Genomic DNA, 20,200 nt, shown 5'->3' on the forward strand with positions numbered 1-20,200 from the left:
AACTTGGCCAGGTGAGCATACCTAGTTCTGTTGCTGCGGACACAAGCCAATGGTACGTGAACCTCATCTGTTGCTAATTATATCTGCAGTCAGGTAGGAGGCGTGTCTGCTGCAATGAGTGACTTTTGACTTAATTGGCTGGTGTTTAAATGAGAGAATGCAATGTAGCACAGCCAAGCAGCTCGGCATTCCCCATCTCAGCACTTGCAGCTCAGCCCAGGCCTTTGGAGATGCAGAAAGAAGTCACCCCGGGGAAAGTTGTTGGAACCCAGGGGCCTGGAGAGAAGACCAGCAGAGACCATTCTGTGCCTTCCACGTAAGAAAGAACCTCAGTGGAAAGTTAGCTGCCTTTCCTCTGAAGAACCAACAAAATAAATCCCCTTTTATTAAAAGCCAATCCATCTCTGGTGTGTTGCATTCCGGCAGCTAGCAAACTAGAACACCGAGCATGCCACCAGAAAATGCCCTTCTGCAAATATTTCCAGGTAGCCCTCTAATTGACTTTCACATCTAATTGGCCAGAATTGTGTGACATGGCCATCACTAGCTGCAAGAGAGTTAGGGAGATTAACAATTTTAGCTGGGCACATTTGCCTCCCCCACCACAAAATTGAGGTCAATAAGAAAGAAGATGAGAATGAGTAGTGAGTAGCCAATTAGAAACATCTACCACAACACCTACAACCAATGCAAAAGAAATTAGAGTATCTTACTCTTGAGGAAGGATTCCAGATATGGATTGGCTTGTCATGAGTTACTGAAAGGGCAGATTCCCTCGCATTTGTGATTGTTTTCATTTGTGGTTTAACTTTTCTTAATGCATGTGATAATGTTCTCCTCCATTGCCTCTTATGAGATGATGAGATGTGGGTTGTATAGAGAACAGAGAGGGATTAACTTAGAGGAATGTTTTATATATATATATTTTTCATAATTCATATTCATAATGTGAAATGGAAATAGGCTTAAATATATATAATTTTTGAGAAACCTTACCACTTCAAGCTGTGTTTTCTTGTTTTTATTATGGAACTAACATCACAGACTGTAAAGTTTTCAAGGATTTTGCCAGATTAGTCTTTGTCCTCATGAAGACTTGCTGATGTATTCTGAGGCAATATTAACCCTACCTTACTGATGAGAAAACCAATGCTCAGAGAGGGTTGCCCAAGTAGATGGCCTTTTATTTATTCAGTACAAACGGTTGTAAAATTTCTTTTTAAATTGTGTAAGAATTACTAAGGGATTTGAATATCTACATGTCAAACTAGCAGCACCTATTCGTAATCAGAATAGATACGAAAAGTATTATCAAACAGATGATCAATGGAGAAAGAATTAGTGACACCAGGGTTGAGAACTATGTCATTTCAGAACATAAACAACCATTGCATAGGTCTATTGTATCTCAGTATCACACGTGTTATTAGAAAAAGAAAATAGCTGTGTGGATAAACTATAAACAATTGAATGATGCATTTAATAAAATATTGGGGTAAAAATATTCCTATTCTTTAAAGCTTGCTGGTTCAAATTAGAGCTCCATTCCTTCTTCTTCATTAATGGTCATAGTGATCTGGATGTAATAGTAAAAATAATCATAAGAACAAAAGACATTTGTTGAACACTTATGATGAACCAGGGAACTCAGATTCATTTGAAAACAAGTTCCTTACTCCAAATCTTTATGACAATTCTGCATGGTAAGCATGCTATTCCAATTTTAGGATAAGAAGGCTGAGTGAGGGCATGAACTCATTTCTCCAATTTTTCCAATACCACACAAAGATTAAGTTGCAGATTTGGGATTCTATCTCAAATCAATGAAAGATCAATTTCTGAGTTCTTTCTATTATACTTTGCAGCGTCACTAAAATGTTACTACTTCCATTAATATATTCAGCTATCACCATCATCATCATCATAATCTTCTCTTCTACCTAAGCTCCTTTTCTTCCAATTCTCTTAATAAACTGGTATCATCTTGTCAATTTCTCCTTCAACACGCCCTTGAAAGAGTTTACCTGTTTTGTATTGTCTCTTTTAAGCATTTCTATCCTCTTTTTGCAAATGTCTCTCTATTTTTGTTTCAGAGTCTTTTCTTTATGTACTTCTTTCTGAGTATCTGTCACCTGATATGAGGGAAACAAATTCTTAAGTTCATTTTCAGCACAGACATGCTGAAAATTGTCCTCTTTCCCAAAGTATGTTTATATGTATCATTCAATGCCTGCCTATAGTTTTGCCACAGACACCTGCCTGAGGCAAGGATCATTTAGTTGGAACAAACAGAAATCACTCATCTAAATTTAAGTGAAAAGGGGACACGTTGAATGAGCATATCTTTGTTTCAATCCAAATGATGATGACAAAGGTTTTAGCGGGCTAATTATATACTTAAAAGGAGGTAGAATGGGAAAGTCAGGAAATTGAGATGTACACTGCAATGTCTACAAGGTCTCTTGTTGTTCCACATTTCCCAGGCTCTCTTTTTCTGATTCTCTCTGCTAAAGCATGGCTGAATAAGTTTGCCTACCCCAAACTACATGACACTTTCAGAACACTGCTCATTCAGAATGTTTTCTGAATCTCTTCATTCAATCCCTGTTAGGTGGAATGCCACAAGAGGAAATATGCTCCATTTCTCCATGACATAATCAGCTGGCATCACCTGGTAGGTGGTGAAAATACAGTTCTATTAGTAGGGGCTGTTAATGTGGAATATTTTCAAAGGAGTGTGTGTTTGGCAAATACCCCAAAATTTAACTACTTGGATAAATCAGAATAATAATAAAAGAAGAAGTCTCTACTGAGAAAAGGTGCCCTATATAATGTCAACATTTTCTTTATTGTACAATTAGCTTATATATTGCTTATCATTTACCCGTGCTTTACATATGACGGTCTTCACAACAATCTTGTGAGGTTGATATTATTATCCCCAATTTACAGAGAAGGAAATTGACATAGGAGGAAAGTGAAGAAAATGTACTACTTAGAGAGTTAAAGAACAGGAAAGTAGAAGAAAGGATTTGACCCTCGTCATTTTGACTCCATTGTCCACACACATAACCTTCACAGTGCATTGCTTTCCATAATTGTTTTTAAGGAAAGTAATCCTCTCTTACTTAAGTTGCTACTTCAGAAAAGAGAATCTTAACCTCTCTTACCTTCTGCTGACCTATAAAATAAAAGCAAGAAATTCTACTTGTCAGATGACAGCGTCTGGGGCAGATATCTATTCACATTATTCAATCTTACAGAATATCTGTTACCTTATTTTAGCATTTTAGCAATTGTTCTTTGTATGTAGACATTAAAATGTGGAAAAGCAAAATCAGGCAGAAAAATGAAAAGCCTGTAATAGTAAGAAAAATATTTAAAATATACTTTCAGGGAGCTGAGTGGATGGCGATTGAAAGCCACTGGAGCCTGGTAGCTGTTTGGCGGTCTATGTGATATGCATTTGGTAGGTTTCCTCGTGTTACTCTGGGACAATTGTTTAAACCACTTACAAAGTTGGCACTTGTAATAGGAAAAGTCAGTTCCTTATCATGAGAATCCTTTAAGATGGAGAAGAACAGTCTCAGAAAAGCATTTGTGCCCACTGAAAAACCTAAGAGGGGGAAATACAACTCGTAGACATTCTTTACTGCGGCATTGTCTCTTCTAATGAGATTTCCATTTTAAGTGGAAAATGGCATAAAGTAAGAAAATAGAGACTAACTGTGAGGACAAACGAGCCATCCCCCACCTCCTCTCCTTTTCTCTTTCTCTCTCCCCCAAATGCTGAAAGTTGATTTTCAAGTCAGCTAGTGCAACTTTAGAACACTGATGCAGAATATCTTAGCTTATCATGGCTTATAAAATTTAAAATTAGAAGAAATTAAATTTATAATTGCAGTTTAACTTGCTTTTGTTTAGGAAATATTTAATAGGGGCATAGTATATTTTAGAACACTTAACTGAAGTTTAGTAGAATTAAAATTGAAAGCAAGTCATCATTAAATTGATATAAGGGAAAAGTGAAACTATTCTACACTTAGTATTATAATATGGGCTATATGATCCTATGATTGAAAAATCATGGATTTTATTGGAGGAAATGCAGTGATTCATATATGCTGAAATTCATAAATTGAAAACAATAGGATGCAGATATTTTCTTCTATAATGAAGTTTAAGAACATTAAATAATAAAACATTAGAAGAAAGACAAAAATTTGAAAAATGTTCCACCATTTCTGTACTCACAATAATATGCTATTCCTCTTCTAGCTTATATTCTTCTTTTCATTTTGTATTGTCAAAACCTACAATATTAGTGGGACACTCTATTTGAGACAAAAGGATCATTTTTTGAGGGTTTTTCCTGGAGCACAATTCTGAATCATTGACGTGAACCGAGAGACGCTATGAGCTTGTGCAAAACATCAAAAGACCACGGATTTGAACTCTGTTGAACTATTTTATTTCTGACTCTATTCAGTTATAAATGTGTTCCTTTCAAGAATGGAAACAATTTTTCTTTTTCTAAAAAAGACATAGTGTACAGAGTGAATTAGTACAAATATTAAAACAGCAGACACTGGATATATTTAGAAAATATGCAAAGACTTTAGTTTGTGACACTTTTTAAAAAGGTGAAGAATTGATTTTATCATCTTTTACTTTTTAATATTTACAAAGAGAAATAAGGTAAAATGAAAAATAGGAAAGGTATTACTTAAATTCTCTTAGAGATTGTAAAAATCTGCGTATAGTAATTACTTTGAACATCTTTTATAAATTCTGCATAGATAATACTGGAAGCAATGTAAACATTTAAAAAAAAGCACCTACATATTCTCCGAAAATATTTTAAAGAAATATTACAAAGGAAGTTATTTCTGGTAGTGAAAACAAATCATTTCATTTTAGAAAAAAGAAACACTTAAAAAAGTAAAAAGTTAAAATAGCTCTAGGTATTACAGGAAATACTCTCCCATTTCTTTATATATATATTATATGAAAGGGAGTTATAAGTAAATAATATAGGTAAGCTTGTGTGTATCTGTTGCACTGTAATTAACATTATAAGGGGAACATGTGTCTGTGTTTAAATATTCTTTCAAAGCATGAATTTTAACCACTAAATAGAAACTTTGGAATTAAACTGTTATCTGTAGTTTGAATTCTGCTATCGTTGGATTTTACTTTTTAATTCTGATATTAATTCTTGTCTTAGTTTGCTATGCTGCCTCACAATAGGTTGGCTTGAAGAACAAGCATTTATTAGCTCACAATTTCAGAGGCTAGAAGTCCACATGCAAGGCCATTTGCAAGCCAAGGTCTGCAGTGTTTTCATGCTGACTTGCGCAATCCATGGGGTTCTTTGGCTTGCAGCTTTTCCTCTCGTCACGTGACAGTTTCTCCTTGTGTCTGTTCCTCTGCCTTCCCCTAACTTCCAGAGGCTGCCTACAAGAATGTAGATTAAGATGAAGAGCACGTCTTTTAAGAGGGTACATAATTGAATCTACTACAGTTAGGTGATGCTTTACTAATACATCTCCAAAGGGTCTTCTTTACAAATAAATTCACACCCAAAGGAATGGAGATTGAAATTAGGAGCATGTTTTTGTTGTAGTGCATAATTCAATGTACCACAATTTTGTCAACTAGTTTGTAGCTTTTCACAATTTTAATTGTTCCCTGTTTAGGTTTCTATCTCTGCCACCTCATTAGAAAGCTAACTTTTAAATTTTATTTTACAGTCTAGTATCTGCCTTCACCTTTCTGTTATTATTGTTTCAAAATACCTTGTATTCTTAATTTTAGCATGTATAATGTAGCTGTTGATAAAATTTGTTTCTATTTCCTTTTAATTTTTAAACATTGTTTACATAATTTCCTCTGTATTTGTGGTAGCTGTTTCTTCCCATTGTTTGATGCAATTTCATGTTTTATTCATCCTTAAAAGATGAGTGTTTAGGAAATACTTGAGAGGAGCATATTTTATTATAGAGGCTACTGACTTCAGTTTATTAAAATTAAACTTGAAAGCAAGTTGTCACCAAATTAATATAAGGAAACTTTTTGCACTTGGCATTGTACTATGGGTTATGATTCTTGATATCTGCATCCACAGAGCCTCTTCCGCTTTTCTTACTCATGAACCCTTGTTGCTACCTACAGCAAATAGGAGGAACCCTATTTTTCATTTTGAGATCAAACAGGGCTGCTTATTCACACTATTTTCCAATTTCCTTGGTTGCCTCATGGCCCAAACTTGCTCCTAGAAATATGACAATGTTGGTGAGTTGCCATCAAGATATTTTTTAGTACTTTTCCTAGGCTGCTATATTTTCAGGGATCCAAGTTGAAATTTACCAAATATGTCTCCCTTGACTACATTTCATTCGAAATAACTGACAGACCATGGATTACTTCACAATTTCTGATAGTTGAGCAGCCACCTTACTAAAATGATATCATATGAATCAAAAATAATCAGTGCCCTTCAAAGCATTATTAAGAGATGTTAAATCTACAAAACAATGAATTCTGTCCAAATTTTTCCACATCTTGTGGCTCTGTGGGAGATTCCTAATTCATAACCATTTTACACCTAATCTTCTTGCTCTATATTTCTCAAAATCTCTGGTCTGAGTATCTTAATTACCCTTCAGATTTCCTCTCAAGTCTCCAGTTTGGTATATATGGCCTCCTGATTCTTCCTAACAAAAACCTGAGAACCAGAGGAACAGATAAGAACAAGATCTGTGCAAGTAAAATACAATCACATTTGCTCTGTGTGTGTGCCTGGGGCTGCATGTATGTGTGTATATGAGAACGGGAGGGCTGGTAGCAAGAAGAGATGTGGGTGGGGAAGCACATAAGCATTAATAAATCCTTTCTGGTCACAATGATATTCATAACCTACATCCTTAGATTTTTACTCATATTTTTAAATGAAATTTTATTGAGATATACACTCACACACCAAATAATCCATCCAACGCATACAATCAGTGGCTCACAGTATCATCAGATAGTTGTGCATTCATCACCACAATCAATTTTAGAGTTTTTTCATTTCTCCAAGAAAAATATAAATTAAAAATTTAAAAAAAACACCCAAAACATATCCCATACCTCTTATCCCCCACTATTATTTATTTATTTATTTTTCTTTATTTTATTACTGATCTGTCCATACACAGCACAAAGGGAGTATCAGTCACAAGGTTCATAATCACAGGTTAAAAGCTATATACAATCATCCACAAGAATCAAGCTACTGGATTACAGTTCAGCAGTTTCAGGTATTTCCTTCTAGCAACTCCAATATACCAAAACTGAAAAGGGATATCTATATACTATATAAAATAACCTCCAGAATGACCTCTAGAATTGATTTGAAATCTCTCAGCCACTGAAACTTTGTTTCATGTCTTACCCCTCTTGGTCAAGAAGTCATTCTCAGTTGCACAATGCCAGAGCCAGGCTCATCCCTGGGAGTCATGTCCCAGATAGGGGGGAGGGTAATGTGTCTATTTGCAGAATTAGCTGAGAGAGACAGGCCACAACTGAGCAACTAAGAGGTTTGGTGGGAGTGATTCATAGTCATAGTTATAAGAAAGCTTAGCTGATCCTTTCCAGGAAAGAGTTTTATAAGGGCAGGCCCAAAGTTCAAGGACTTGACTTAATAAATTGGAGGCCCTAATGCTTGTGAGAATATCAGGACTTCTTAAGGTAGGGAAGTTTAATATTTCCACATTTTCCCCAGTCCCTGAGGGGAACTTTGCAAGTACTGTTTTTAAAAATTTTCTGCCCAGATTACTCTGGAATATATTGGGGCATCACTCTAACCTATACAAACCAACAAGATATCACTCTCTATTAAAGGTTCCATGTAATTATGGTGCTTGAATAAACTGACCATATAAATTAAGTTAGATAATGTGTTACAGAAAATATAACTTTGCAACAAATATACATCTCTTCCTTTGGTCTCACACAGAGGTTGAAGTTTGAAGCTACAGTAAATTTCATCCATTGCCCTATATTCTGATTTACCTTAGTCCTAACCAAATCCATTTCATTCATACCTGTAATTGAAGCCTGATCTCTTTTTCAATTTCTTTAACAGTTGCTGGAAGGAATAATGTTGACCTTCAAAGCTGCAGAACTCTGAGTCTCATGTGTCACACAGATACACAAAGTTCCAGGGAACTGCCAGGTTGTACACAAATTGCTTAGCATCTCAAAATTTAGAAAGAAGAGTTAAAACTCAGGAATGGATGTGACTGCTCTTAGAGCTTATAGTCTAGGTACTTTCACAATAAGTATTATTGAAAATTCTGTATTCCTTAATCATTGGTTGTCCAATATCTGCCATGTTCTAGCCCCTGATAATGCATGCTCTCAAATTCAATTCTCAGCATTTGCTCATTATAGTTAATTTGTATTAGTGAGGCTTTGCAATATTTGTCTCTTTTTTTCTGGCTTATTTCACTCAACATAATGTCCTCATGGTTCATTCACATAGTTGCATGCCTCACAACTTCATTCCTTTTTGTAAGTGTTCAACATTCCATTGTATGTGTACACCACAGTTCATCCTTCCATTCATCAATTGATGTACCCCTAGACTACCTTCATACATTGCAAATCATGAAAATTGTCGCCATAAACACCAGCATGCAAATGTCTATACATGTCAGTTCTTCCAACTGTATATCAAATAGCAGGGTTCAGGAACATATGGCAACCAAATATTTAGCCTCCTATGGAGCCACCACACTCCTTTCAAGAGGAGCTGCACTGTTCTACATTCCTACCACCAGTGAAAAGCTATATTTTCCACCCCACATCTTCTCCAGCACTTGTATCTTTCTGTTTATTTTTTACACAATTTTATTCACACACCATACAATCCATCCTAAGTGAAAAATCAATAGCTTCCAGTATAATTACATAGTTATGCATTCACCACCAGAATCTATATGAGAACATTTCCATTTCTTCTTCAAAGAAAGAAGAGGAAAAATAAAAAATAAAAACATGAAAAATAATTTTAAAAAATTAAAAAGAGAAAATAATTTAAAAATTAAAAATACTAAAAGAAACAACAAAAACAACAAGAATCCTGTAGCCCTCCTATATATTCCCCTCTTAATGACATTCAGCTTTAATATATCACCTTTGTTAAACTTAACAGAAGCATATAACAATGTTACTGTTAATTATGACCTTAGCTTGCATGGACTGTATTTTTCCCCATATGGGATCCCATTTTTAACACCTTACAATGGTGAAACTCATTTGCCCTTCCTCGTGTAAAAACTTCCTTGTATTTGTACATTTAATCACCATCATTGTCCACTCTAGGCTTTGGTAAGTTATACAGTCCCAGGTTTTATCCTCTAGCTTTCCTTCTGGTGTCATCCCTGCCCCTACCCTTCATCTTTCAACCACACTCATAGTCAGCTTTGTTCATTACACTAACAATATCATGCTACCATCAGACAGTATTGTGCTACCCATTTCTGGATCTTCACAGTCAATCCTGTTGAAAATTCTGTACTCCTTCAACAATCAAATGCCCAATTTCTACCATCTTTCTATCTCCTGAGAACCAGGTTCTTAACTTTAGCTCTCAGAGTTTGCTCATTATAGTTAGTTCAAATTAATGAGACTATACAGTATTTGTCCTTTTGTTTCTGGCTAATTTCACTCAGCATAATGTCTTCAAGGTTCATTCACATTGTTACATGTTTCAAGACTTTATTCTGTCTTACACCTGTGCAATATTCACAGGTGTAAGGCTAAACACAGTTTGTTTAGCCACTTGTCCATTAAGGGACATTTGGGCTGTTTCCATCTCATGGCAATTGAGAATAAAGCCATTATAAATATCGGTGTACAAATGTCTATTCATGTCCCTGCCTTCAGTTCTTCTGAGTATACACCTAGTGAGGGATTGCTGGGTCATATGGCAATTCTATACTTAGCTTCACCTAGTAAGGGATTGCTGGGTCATATGGCAATTCTATACTTAGCTTCCTGAAGAACCACCAAACTATTTTCCGGAGTGGTTGCACCATTCTATATTCCTACCAACAGTGAATAAATGTGCCACCCACTTTCTACACATCCCATCTGGCACTTGTAGTTTTCTTTCTTTCTTTTTTTTTTTTTTTTCTAATAGCCATTCTAATAGGTGTGAGATATCTCATTGTGATTTTGATTTTGCATTTCCTTAATAGCCAGTAAAATTGAGCATTTTTTTTTTTTTTTTTTATTGCGTGGAATCAAACCTGGGTCTCCAGCATGGCAGGCAAGAATTCTGCCTGCTGAGCCACTGTCACATTACCCCCCATTTTTTAATTGTATTGTTTGTCTTTCTGTTGATGAGTTGTAGTATCTGTCTATATATTCTGGATATTAAAGCCTTATCTGTAATGTGGTTTCCAAACATTGTCTCACATTGCATAGGCTGCCTTTTTACTTTCCTGAAAAAGTCCCTGATGTGCAAAAGTATTCAATTTTGAGATCCAATTTATCTATTTCATGTTTCATTGCTCACACTTTGGCTATAAGGTTTAGGAAACCACCTCTTATTCCAAGATCTTTAAAATATTTCCCTACATTTTCTTCTAAAAGTTTTATTTTCTTAGTGCTAATGTTTAGGTCTTTCATCCATTTTGAGCTATTTTTTTTATACGATGTGAGATACATGTTCTTTTTCATTCTTTTGGATATGTTTGTCCAGTTCCCCAAGAACCATTCATTGAAGAAGCTGCTCTATCCCTGTTGAGTTGATGTGACTGCTTCATCAAATATCAATTGTCTGTAGATGAGAGGATCTATTTCTGAACATTCAATCCAATTCCATTGTTCAGTATCCCTATCTTTATGCCAGTGCCATGCTGTATTGACCAATGCAGCTTTATAATATGTTGTAAAGCCAGGTAGTGTGAGATCTCTCACTTCATTTTTCTTTCTCAAAATATTTTTGGCTATTCAGCAAAACTTGCCATTCCAAATAAATTTGATTATTAGATTTTCTCTTGCTGAAAAATAATTTGTTGGTATTTTAATTGTTATTGCATTGAATCTAAAAATCAATCTGGGTAGAATTGACATCTTAAATATATTTAATCTTCCAATCTATGAACATGGTATATCCTTCCATTTATTTAGGTCTTCTTTGATTTCTTTTAGCAATTTTTAGTAGTTTTCTGTGTGTAGGTCTCTATTTCTTTGGTTAAATTTATTCCTAATATTTTATTATTTTGATTGCTATTGTAAATGAAATTTTTTCTTGATTACTTCCCTGGATTGCTCATTACTGTTGTATAGAAACAGTATTGATTTTAACGTGTTGATCTTGTATCCTGCTACTTTGCTGTGCTCATTTATTAACTCTAGTGGGTTTACCATAGATTTTTTTGGATTTTCTACATATGGGATAATGTCATCTGCAAACAATTTTACTATTTCTATTCCAGTTTGGATGTCTTTTATTTTATTTTTTCCCCTAATTTCTCTAGCTAGAACTTACAGGACAATATTCAATAACAATGGTGACAGCAGGCATTCCTTGCCTTAATCCTGGTTTTAGAGACAAAACTTTCAGTCTGTCCACAATGAGAACTGCATACTGGATACAGGTATCAACTTGGTCAGGTGATGGCACACAGTTGTTCTGTTGCTGTGAACTTAAATCATCAGCTCGTGATTTTCACCTATGGCTATTACATCTCTGGTTGGCTAAGGGGACTGTTCTCCACAATGAGTGACATTTAATTTAATTAGCTGGAGACATAAAAGGAGAAGTTCAAATGGAGAGCTGCAGTTCCACAGAGATATGCACAGCCCCACACAGCTCAGCACAACTCAGCTCAGAACCAATACAAACCCAGAAGTTTGGAGATTCAGAAAGGAAATGCCCTGGAGAAAGAAGTTTGAATCCAGAAACCAGGAAAGAAGCTCAGCAGATGCATATGTCACAGTGTGCCTTTCCATGTGACATAGAAAGTCAGAGTAAAGCCAGCTGTCTTTCCTCTGAGAAACTGTAAATTTGTAACTAAATAAATCCTTTTTATAAAAGTTAGCCCATTTGCTGTATTGCATTCTGGCAACTTTAGCAAACTAAAATAAATTTTGGTACTAGAGGAGTTAAGTGCTGATGTGTTAACAAATAACAGAAATGTTGGAATGGCTTTTAAAATGGATAAGGGGAGGGTTCTGGAAGGACTTTGAGGAGCTTGATAGAGAAAGCCTAGACTGATTTGAAGAGACTATTGTAGAAACATGGACTCTAAAGATATTTCTGTTGAGACCTTAGACAGAAATGAGGAATACGTTGCAGATTGGATGGAAAGTGACCCTTGTTTTAAAGTGGTGGAGAATTGGAAAAATTGAGTCCTGTTGCTGGATGGAAGGGAGAATTTTAATGTGATGATCTGAGATACTTGACTGAGGAGATTTCCAAACTGAGTATGGAAGGTGCAGCTTGGTTTCTTCTTGTGCCTTATAGTAAAATACAACAAGAAAGCAATAAGCGAAGAACTGAATTTTTTAGTACAACAAAACAAGAAATTGATGGTCTGGAAAAATTCTGGGCTTCCCGAAAGTGAGACCACAGAGAATAGGGCCCCACATGAGGTTTTAACCAAACACAGAAACAGTCAGTCATTACAGGGCAAGCCAGGTTGGAGATGGAGTTATCTAGAAAGGACATGTGGAAAGTCCAATTGTCTGATGGCTTTGATCCCTGTATGCTACATGCTAAGTCAACAATTTTTTGCAAGTTCTTTCTAAATGGAACCACTGCCAGTCTGGACTAAAAGGGACAGAGTAAAGGTAAAATAACCTCAGAGTCAGGACCATGGAAGCTGAGAAACCTTACACCAGGAGAGGGGATCCACCTGTCCATGTGGAGGGGCAGAGTTTGCCCTAGACGCAGAGGGTTGGCCTTCTGCCTCTACGTTCAGGAAGAGTTCTGGTGCCCCAAACCTCAGACATGGTGAAGTATTCTCCAGGGATTGGGTGTAGCCTGGCTGCCATCCCATTGATCTGAAAGGTTTGAGCATGTGCTCCAGAGATGGCAAAGAATCTGGGTGCCATCCAGATGCTTGAAGAGGATGGAGCTAAAAAACAAAAAAGGTGGTGTCCCCAATGTTGAAAACCTCATCCCAGTGTTTGGAGAAAGCAGGGCCACCATGTAGGTCCTTGGAAAGGGTGGAACTGCTACTTTCTAAAGTCCCAAGGATGAATGACTCTCAGATTTGAAATCTAATGGAGATTGCCCTGAAGGTTTTCAGATTTGTTTAGGTCCAGTGAACATTGTTTTCCTTTCAATTTTTTCCTGTGGGAATGGGACAGTTTATCCTATGACTGCTCCTTCTTTGTATATTGGAAGCAGATAACTTGCTCTAAGTTCACAGGCCCACAGCCAGAGGATAATTTCGCCTTAAGACAGAACATACCTGAAACTGACTCTGACGAGAGTGTGTGCTATTTTTGAGTTGGTATTGTATTTGTATTATTACTGAAATGATTAAAGGCTTTTTTGATATTGTGATGAAATGAATGTATTTTTTTATATGGAAAGATTTAGTGCATTGTATGCAAGACAGATGAGCATTCTTAGGTAAAAAAAAAAAAAGAGTCTGTTATTGTTTTCTATTTAGAGACCATGAAAAATATATCTGTTATTGCTTGCTATTTAAATATTATTATGCTTTAGGGTGATGTGTATAGTTGCCAAGTTGATAAGTGTTGGAACCTGTAGTAGTTAGGTTCAGGTGTCAACTTGGCCAGGTGTTAGTGTCCAGATGTTCTGTTGCTATGGACTTAAAACATCAGCATGTGCATTTCATCTATGGCTGATTACATCTGTGGTTGGCTAACGGGAGTGCCTTCCTCAATGAGTGACATTTAATTTAATTAGCTGGGGGCTTAAAAGGAGGAGTCGGAAGACAGAGCAGCCATCCCAACAGTCCTGCACAACTCAGCTCAGAGCTCAGATCTGACACAGGCCCAGATATTTGGAGATGCAGAAAGTAAAGCTCTGGGGAAAGCCATTTGAACTCAAAAGCTGGGAGAGAGGATCAGCAGTAGTTGCTATGTATTTTCCCATGTGACAAAGAAAACCAGAAGAAAGTTAGCTGCTGTTTCTCTGAGGAAATGTAAATTTGTAACTAAATAAATTCCCTTTATAAAATCTAGTCCATTTCTGATGTTTATTTCCACAGCTTTAGCAAGCTAAAACAATTATGATGTTATCTATGGACTTTCCATATGGTCCCTTTATCATTTTAAGTATCCTTCTATTCCTCTTTGAAGTATTTTCATCAAGAAAGGATGTTGAATTTTGTCAAATATCTTTTCTGCATCAATCGAGATGATCATGTGGTTTTCCTGCTTTGATTTTTTGATGTGGTGTCAATTGATTTTCTTGTGTTTAACCAGTCTTAAATACCTGGAATAAAACCTTCTTGGCCACGGTGTATGATTTTTTTAATGTGCTGCTGGATTTGAATTGCAAGTATTTTGTTGAGGATTTTTGCATCTATATTTATTAAAGAGGTTGGTTTGTAATTTTCTTTTCCTGTAGTGTCTTTGTCTGGCTTTGGTATTAGGATGATGTTGGCTTCATAGAATGAATTAGGTAGCTGTCCCTCCTCTTCAATTTTTTTTTGTTTTTTTGAAGAATTTGAGCAGATTTGGTGCTAATTCTTTACTGAATGCTTGGTAGAGTTCATCTGTGAAGCCATTTTGTCCTGGGTTTTATTTGGTAGTGGGTTTTTTATAACTGATTCAATCTCTTTTCTTGTGATTGGTTTGTTGAGCTCTTTATTTCTTGATGAATCAGTGCTGGTTTTCATGCTTTTCTAGAAGATGTCCATTTGATTTAGGTTGTCTAGTTTGCTAGCTTATAGTTGCTCATAGTATCCTTTCATTAACTCCTTTATTTCTGCACTGTCAGTAGTTATGTTCCCTTTCCCATTTCTGATTTTATTTATTTGCATCCTCTCTCTCTCCCTTTTGGTCAGCCCAGCTAAGGGCCCATTGATTTTATTGATTTTCCCAAAAAACCTCTTTCTGGTTTTGTTGATTTTCTACATTACATTCATGTTTAATTTATTTCTGCTCTAATATTTGTTATTTCTTTCCTTTTGTTTTCTTTGGTGCTTGCTGCTCTTTCTCTAGTTCCTCTAAATGAGCAGTTAATTCCTTGATTTTTGCTCTTTCTTCTTTTTAAATTTAAGCATTTAGGGCAATATATTTTCCTTTCAGCACTACCTTTTCTGCATCCAGTATGTTTTGATATGTTGTGTTCTCATTTTCAGTTTCTTCGAGACATTTACTGATTTCTCTTGTAATTTCTTCCTTGATCAACCAGTTGTTTAAAAATATGCTGCTTTGCTTCCATAGTTTGAAAAATTTCGAGCCTTCAATCTATTATTGATTTCCAACTTCATTCCATTATGATCCAAGAAAATACATTTTGTATAATTTTGATCTTTTTAAATGTATTGAAGTTTCCTTTATAACTCAACATATGGTCTGTCCTGGAGAAGGATCCATGAGCACTTGAGGAAAATGTGTATCCTGCTATTTGGGGTGTAATGTTTGTATAAATGTCTTTTAAGTCTAGTTCATTTGTCATGCTATTCAAAACCTGTTTCCTTATTGATCCTCTGTCTAGATGTTTTGTTCATTGATGAGAGTGGTGTAATAGGTCTCCAGGTATTATGGTAGAGGTGTCCACTTCTCCTTTCAGTGCTGTCAGTGTTCGCCTCGGGTATTTTGGAACACTTTGTCTCAGTTCATACAATTTTATGATTATTATGTCTTCTTGATGAACTGCCCTTTTTATTAATATTAGTGTCCTTCTTTGTTTCTTTTAATTGTTTTACAATTGAGGTCTAATTTGTCTGATATTTAGCTACCTCCACTCTTTTCTTGTTGTTGCTAGTATGAAATACCTTTTCCCAACCATTTGTTTTCAGCCTATCTTAGTCCTTGGCCATAAAGTAAGTCCCCTGTCAACAGCATATAAAAGGGGCCTGTTTTTTAATCCATTCTGCCAGCCTCTGTCTTTTGATTGGGGCATTTAATCCATTGACATTTAATGTTATTACAGTAAAGACATTAATTTATTTTGCCATTTGTCTTTAGGATTTTATTTTTTTTTTCTTTATTTACCATTCCTCATAATCCTCATTTCTACATTATTTTCCAAAGCTCTCATTGTCTTTTCCTATCTGCTTGTACACTCTCTTTAGTATTTCTTGTACAGCATGTCTCTTTTTTCATGAACTCTCTCATTGCCTGTTTGCCTGAAAATATTTTAAACTCTTATTTTTGAAGGACAGTTCTTCCAGATATAGAATTATTCTGTGGCAATTTTTCTTTTTCAGTAGCTGTATTAGTCAGGATTCTCTAGAGAAGCAGAATCAACAGAAGATATTTGAAAATATGAGATTCATAAAGGTGTCTCACACAACCATGGGGTGAAAATGTCTTTCTTCTTAAAAGCTTTCAACTGATTGGATTATCTCTGTTCCGGGAGACATGCCTTAGTTGATCGCAGATGTAATCAGCCACAGATGCAATCAACTGGCTGATCATTTATTATGCCTGTCTTTCAGTTTATCAATAGGCCACAAACTATGCTTGCAGCAACAGTTAGACCAGTGCTTGCCTGACTGGACAACTGGGCATCATCTCTTGGCCAAGCTGACACCAGAACCTAACTATTACAGTCCATCCCTTGTCAACTTGGAAGCTACACACATTATCTCGAAACACACTTAATTTCCAAACAGAGCACAATAACAGACTCAACTGTCCTGTGTACAACTGGAAATGTACTACATTTCTCCAAAATAGAGTGCATGTCTTTAGGTAACATTCATGCTTAAAGTTCATATCCTATAACTTGAACACTATAACACAAACAATATAACATGTCATACGATAAGAGGAAAACAAGATATTTGCTTATGTACAAATGCAAACATACTCATAACAAAACAGGGAGGAATATTCATACAATCACAATCCTTGTTTTTGTAACTGTTCATGCAGTCAAAGTTTATATTTATCACTACCTTCTTCTACTACACATTCCATGTTCCCTTTATCCTCAACATTCACTTCAATTGGCCGTAGTTCTTTTCCAGGTGAGGTGACCCAAACCTTCATTCCTGAGGTTTCTGGGCCATTGCTAGTCCTACCTGGATTGGGTTGTTGCAGTTTTCCATTGACTTTAATCACAGAGAATGGTAGTACTAAGAGACACCTTAGGTAATCTCCTGTATCCAGGAAAACTCTTCTTTACCTCCATTGTGTAGTTGCAGTACTATTTTTCCTTGATAATGAGGATTAATCACCCCAGACAGAACAGTAATCCCCTTTCATGCCTGTTGATTGAATGACATGAGAAGCCCAAAGAGGCCAGGTGGCAGTCTTAACTTTCAGTTCACTGAAATTATTGTTGTGTCTACTGGTAGGTGCACTCCTCCTTCAAAAACCTGTAGACCAGCAGAGCTTAAGGTTTCAGAGAAAGCAAGCAAAAATTTTCCTAGAGGATCACTAGGAGTGATAGTGAGTGGTTCCACTTCCATTTTCACCCCTGTTTTCCTGGATCCATGAATCCTGGCTATGGGAGGAATGGCATCATACAGTGGATACTGATTCAGAGCACATACAACCTCCTGGAGAACATTGCCCCAGCACTGCCAAGTACTGCCACCTAGTTGGCACCATAATTAGGTCTTCAAAAGGCCATTCCACTGTTCTGTAAACCCAGCTGCCTCTGGATGATGAGGAACATGTTAAGACCAGATCATTCCATGAGCTTTTAACTATTCCTGCACTTCGTTAGCCATGAAGTGGGTTCCTTGACTAGAAGCAATGCTGCGTGAAATACCATGACAGTGCATAAGGCACTAGGTAAGTCCACAGATGGTAGTTTTTGTGGAAGCATTGTGTGCAGGGGAGGCAAACCTATATCTAACTGTGTCTATTCCAGTTGGAACAAATTGCTGCCCATACCATGATGGAAGTAGTCCACTATCAATCTGCCACCAGATAGCAAGCTGATCACTTTGGGAAATGGTGCCACATCAGGGACTGAATGTGGGTCTCTGCTGCTGGCAGATTGAGCACTCAGCAGTGACTGTAGACAAGTTTGCCTTGGGGAATGGGGACCCATGTTGCAGAGCCCATGCATAACCTCCATCCCTAAAACTATGCCCATTATGTTCATGAGCCCATTGGACAATGGCAAGAGTGGCTAAGGAAAGAGGATAAAATCAATTCACAATATGAGTCATCATATCCATTTGATTAGTAACACCTTCCTCTACTGAAGTCACCCTCTGGTGCACAGTCTCATGAGACACAAATATCTTCAGGTTCTTTGCCTACTCAGAAAGGTCTATCCACATACCTTTTCCCCAGACCTCTTTGTCACCAACTTTCCAATTATGGTCCTTTCAAGTCCCTGACTATCCAGTCACACCATTAGCAACAACCTATGAGTCAATATACAAACACACCTCTGGCCAGTTCTCCTTCCAAGCAAAATGAGCAACCAGGTGCAGTGATAAAAGTTCTGCCCACTGGGATGATTTGCCCTCACAATTGTCCTTTAAGGACATCCCAGAAAAGGGTTGTGGTGCTGCAGCTGTCCATTTCTGGGTGGTCCCTATATATCATATCGTGCAGAACCATCTACAAACCAGGCACGAGTTTTCTCTTCCTCAGTCAGCTGACTATAAGGAACTCCCCAAGAGGCTATAACTTTGTTCTGGGGGGAATATAAAGTAATGTGGCAGGAGTGTGGGCCATAGGCATTTGGGTCATTCCTCATGTAATTTACTTGTGCCTTCAGGAAGTTGCTAATTTCCTAACTCTGATATACCATGTCCATTTTATGAGGAGTGCTGCTATGCATGCCCAACTTCATGGTTTTTTGGGTCAGACAACACCCAGCTCACAATAGGCAACTTAGGTCTCATGGTAACTTGGTGGCCCATGGTTAAATGCTCAATCTCTACTAAGGCCTAGTAGTAGTCTTAAAACTGTTTCTCAGAAGGAGAGTAGTTTACTGCAGCAGATGATAAGGCTTTGCTCCAAAATCCTAAGGGTCTGTGTTGTGATTCTCCTATAGGGGCCTACCAAAGGCTACAGACAGCATCCCTGTTTGCCACTGACCCTTCAAGCACCATTAGATCTGTGGGATCATATGGCCCAAATGGCAGAGCTGCTTGCACCACAGCCTGGACATGTCACAGAGCCTTCTCTGGCTCCTGTTCCCACTCAAAATTAGTGCCTTTTCTGGTCACTTAATAAATGGGTCAGAGTAGCACACCCAAATAAGCAATATATTGTTTCCAAAATCCAAATAGGCATTGTGCCTTCTTTTGGGTCATAGAAGGGGCCAGATGCAAAAGCTTATCCTTCACCTCAGAAGGGCTATCTCAGCATGCTCCACACCACTGGACATCTTGAAATTTCACCAAGGTAGAAGACCCCTATATTTTTGTTGGATTTAACTCTGATCCCCTGACATGCAAATGCCTTATCAATAAGTCTAGAGTAGTTGCTATTTTTGGTTACCAGGTCCAATCAACATGACATCATCAATATAATGCTCCAGTGTGATGTCTTGTGGATGGGAGAAATTATCAAAGTACCTGCAGGCCAGATTGTGACATAGGGCTAGATAGTTGATATACCCCGAGGCAGGACAATGAAGGTGTACTGCTGGACTTACTAGCTGAATCCAAACTATTTCTGGCCATCCTTATTGACAACTATTGTGAGAAAAGCATTTGCCAGATAAATAGCTGCATACCAGGTACCAGGTGATATGTTGATTTGCTAAAGCAATGATACCATATCTGAAACAGCAGCTGCAATTGGAGTCCCCATTTGGCTAAATTTAGGATAATCCACTATCATCCTCTGTTCTAGTTTGCTAGCTGCTAGAATGCAATACACCAGACACAGCCTGGCTTTCAATAAAAGGGGATTTATTTAGTTAACATATCATTCTTCAGAGGAAAGGCAGCTAACTTTCAACTGAGGTTCTTTCTTTCATGGGAACACCCAGGCCGATCTCTGCTGGCCTTCTCTCTAGGCCTCTGGGTTCCAACAACTTTCCCCAGAGTGATTCCTTTCTGCATCTTCA

The 20,200-nt window shown here is 37.0% G+C and overlaps 1 long non-coding RNA gene across 1 annotated transcript in view; it reads right to left on the bottom strand.

Moving 5' to 3' along the window:
- Positions 1 to 5,298: 5,298 nt before the first annotated feature.
- The window catches only part of LOC143673545 (uncharacterized), a 52,895-nt gene continuing 37,993 nt past the window's right edge, over positions 5,299 to 20,200 (bottom strand). The window contains exon 4 of the long non-coding RNA XR_013170436.1: positions 5,299 to 5,457. This is a non-coding gene — a long non-coding RNA (uncharacterized LOC143673545). The remainder of the gene's footprint in view (positions 5,458 to 20,200) is intronic.

Source organism: Tamandua tetradactyla, chromosome 2, assembly GCF_023851605.1.
Source record: "Tamandua tetradactyla isolate mTamTet1 chromosome 2, mTamTet1.pri, whole genome shotgun sequence".
NCBI classification, from domain to species: domain Eukaryota; kingdom Metazoa; phylum Chordata; class Mammalia; order Pilosa; family Myrmecophagidae; genus Tamandua; species Tamandua tetradactyla.